This window comes from Hyposmocoma kahamanoa, unplaced genomic scaffold (genome assembly GCF_003589595.1).
Source record: "Hyposmocoma kahamanoa isolate Upper Pololo Valley unplaced genomic scaffold, ASM358959v1 63, whole genome shotgun sequence".
NCBI lineage: Eukaryota > Metazoa > Arthropoda > Insecta > Lepidoptera > Cosmopterigidae > Hyposmocoma > Hyposmocoma kahamanoa.
In genome coordinates this window covers 23,566,733-23,570,637 of record NW_020653851.1, presented here as the reverse complement: position 1 = coordinate 23,570,637, position 3,905 = coordinate 23,566,733, and positions in this window count along the sequence as shown.

The window sequence follows — 3,905 nt, the reverse complement described above, 5'->3', positions numbered from 1 at the left end:
TATTACTTGCTAATAAATTATCAGCGTCAGGAATCAAAAATAATCGTCCGAATAAGCGGAGTTACGAGTGCGACATTTCATTGTAAGAGTTTGGGTATCTGTAGTGGTATAGTATTCTATTAGCTGTGTAGTAGGTACCATGCTTCCGTTATTCATGTACTCTGCGGCACAAATTAGCTCTGTGATTTATAACGTGTCAACCTCGTCCAACGAGCCCTAATTGTACTCGCAAGCATCGGACTTGATATTACGAGGACAAAGTCAATTAGATGGCGCTTCTTGACAAACATTGCCAAAAACATAGGCTTTTACGGCACTCTAAATTAGCCCTTACAGCACAGAATGATACGATCGTGCGTTCAACTTTGAAAAAAATTGGGTATTCAACTTAGCCGCGTCGGATCAACACTGATCGTTTGTGCTTTTGATTAATATTCGCTGATAAAGCAGTGCGGTCGTGTTCTATAGTTACACACTGTGCCGAAAGTGACAAGTGTGGGCGTGTACGTGACGTGTAAATCGTGCAAAAAAAAAACGCTTTTCGACAGACGGGAGGTCGAAAAGCAAGATTTTTTTTTAATTTCATCATTTCGTGTTTTCTGACCAAATGGTGTATTTTCTTATTAAGTATATGTTATATTTTATTTAAAAAACAATTAAACAGTGAATTATTAGAAATTTTTATTTATATTCAGTCATAAAGTCATAAAACACGATCGTGCTTATCAGGATGGAAATGACTACATTAGTTTTTTTTTTGTTTTTAGAGACTTTAATATGCGATTTGGTTGCACAAATCATCGGAAACGTTGACAAATCGGAGTTAGGTGAATCTGACCTTGAACATTGAGAACAGGAGATGGAAAGTGATAGTGACTCTTCATTGTCACGTTCTAGCTCCTCTATCAGCTCAGAAAAAATCGAACCTAAACCTGGATTTAATGCTCTCATATCGTCTCCAAGCAGTCGTCGTGGTAGTCATCGCAGTTGTGGTAGGAGGTCAACTATTCGCTACCGTATATCTAATCAAGTCGTATCTGTATCCAGAAAGTCGATCAGCGGCAACTCTCGCCAGCCCAGACCAACCCCATATTTTTCTACGTTACTTTTTGACCCTGAGGGCATTATAACCTGTGCGCGCACAGAAACCTTATAAGTTCAGGTTCTGACCCCATATCAGCCAGTGTACAGGGTTATCATAGACCCCTGTGACTTGACTTCATCCGGTTCTTCGAGAGGCTTCGGATGAGCCGCCCTGGATGCACGTACAGTGGCCTCCCCATTTTCCAGATAGGTACCGGAGCTCACTTCCCGTTGCGCATTGCACAACTAGCGGTTGCCACTGCTAAGCCGTCGACTCTGAGTCCACTACCAAATCTCCTCATTGGTGGTGGAGCTGTAAAGCACGCTCACTTCCCGACGCCGAAAAACGACGTCTCTCCAGTTCCCAAAAACCTAAGCGGCTGGAAGGACCGGAGGATATCTAGCTTATCCTCTACTTGCTCTCCGGGCTAGTGCCGAGATGCCAGTCGCAGTGCATTTTATTCTCACACTCGTATTTAAATTCAAATTTTGAATTGTTCCATTCTTTGCCTCACATTCTAATTTTGTTTCGTTTCATCGTCACTCCCTGTCCGATCGCGGTAGCGAACGCATCACGTCCTATCTTTAAACCTTTTACTAGTTATATTTACACCGTTTACATTTTAAATGATCATAATATTATTGTTAAACCTATAAAACTGGACTTCAAACTATTGAACTACTAAACTTACTAAGTAAGATGTATGGAGGCTGCGGAGGCTACTACTACATTCCATCCAACAGGACATAACGCCACCAGCACCAGCAGCACCCTTACACTGGCGCCCGAACAGGGACTATTATGACGGTGTGAGAATAAAATAAGAAAAAATAAAAAGGTGGGATGACGATGCACGGAGGTCACACCGTCATACTTCTGTTCGGGAACGGTCACGATCAGAAAGGCGAAGTCGTTCGGCTGACGCACCGTCATGACATCGACCAAGGAAGTGGAGGCAAATCTCATACGATGATAATGATCAATTGTGGTAGGTACCCATCTCGCCCTACGACTGGTACTTGCCGCCCACACTTTGATTGTTTTCTTGAGGATTTTGACGACGAATCGACGAAAAAGATCTCGAAGAGTTAGTATTTAGGGTTAATTAATAATATGTTCACATTTTGTTATTTCATGTGAAACGTGATAAACTTCAAGTTTTCTTTAATATAGTTGATATTGTTGCTTTATAAGTCGCCCTTTATTCAAAATTTTAGGATTGCAAGTGTTTTGGGAGAATGATTTTTTTTGTATTTTTTTCTTTTTACAAACGGCATAAATGCTTCAAAAATGCAATAAAATTATTTTCTGTGGTTGGATTTCATTTTGAAATATTTCTCGGCCCGTGCATGTTCCACAGGTGCTAATTTTATTACCGATTTGTAACGCCTGAATTGAGCCATGAATTAAGCCAAGAGTTTTGTAATAGCTTAGTGTCCTACCATCTATGGTTAAGAGTCTACTACCTCAGCTTAAATTCATTTTTTTTCTGTACCATTGACTTACAATTATATGGACGTCGGGTCCGCGCTAAAGTGTCCGAACTTATAGGGCGTTAAAATCGTATACAGAGCGTCATTCACGCTTCAGTCTTCGTTTGTTCGACTGACAGCGAAGCAAGCAAAACTAGACAGTACTGCGATGACATTACAATTAAAATTCAACGTTTTAGTTTTTTCATATTCCTTTACATGTCACTACGTTTAAATAGGTTGACTTGGGACATTTTTTTCGTGGTTTTTGTGTTAGACCCGTCGTTCATTTATTTGTAAGTTAATGACTAATACGGTTCATTTTGTGGCTTAGGTTGAGCAGCAGGGATTGGCTTTATTTCACTTTTTTTACGAAATTAACGCCATTTGAAAAATGAATATAGTATAGTGTACGTGTTCTATTTGGTTCAGTTGATATAAAAAAAATCATTGGTATATGTATAGTCTGTATTGAATGCAGTGATTTTCTAGTAAAGTTTTGAGGTTTGTTTTTTCACACCGTATACTAATCAGTGTTTATACACAAGGGATTGAGGATATCCTCAATCTCTTCACTATATATTTTTTCCAAAAGTGATTGATTCAACAGTTTCACTTTTATGCTGGATAAATCAAAGCATTTGAGGTTTATGAGGCGAAATAAAAGGTATCCAGTTAACATCGAGTAATACTCGATGCCGGTTCCGGGAAAAAACATTTTTATTTACGTCAATAGAGGGCGTTGTTCACTGTTAAATTGGGAACATGTTTCAGATGTGTTTTGAAATAACAATACACGTCAATTAATTTAAAATTATAATTATTACAGGGCAGCGTGGAGATGTTACTTGTCGTGGCTGGACCGGGAGTCGGGGTCCGACGCGAGGTCGCGAGGCTCTTGCATTTCCTCGAAGTCGTCCACCGCCATAGGGGTGTCTGAAACGATAGAACGAATTAGTGTCGTTTGCGTAGCGAAGTCAGCCAGGAAATCTAGATAGGTAGATAAAAACTTTGTTCACTGTCATGACAGCTTATTTACATAGGATCCATTAAAACTAACACCACAATTATTATTACATTGAATCACTTAAAAGTAACAAATAGAATGTATGACTAATAAAAGTGAATAGTTTTGGAAGTCATGGCAATGAAAAGGCGTTGGCTCTGTATAAATGCTGTAGTTTCTCACGATATTAGTATTTGGCCAGAACCGGGTTAAACACAGAACTATAACTACAGTAGAAGTGGTTAATACGCGTGTTAACAATAAGCTCTCGGAAGATTGACTTGAGCTCAGTCTGCCATTTTCGATTTGTATGGTATGGTTGTGTCATTCTTTCGTGCAAATT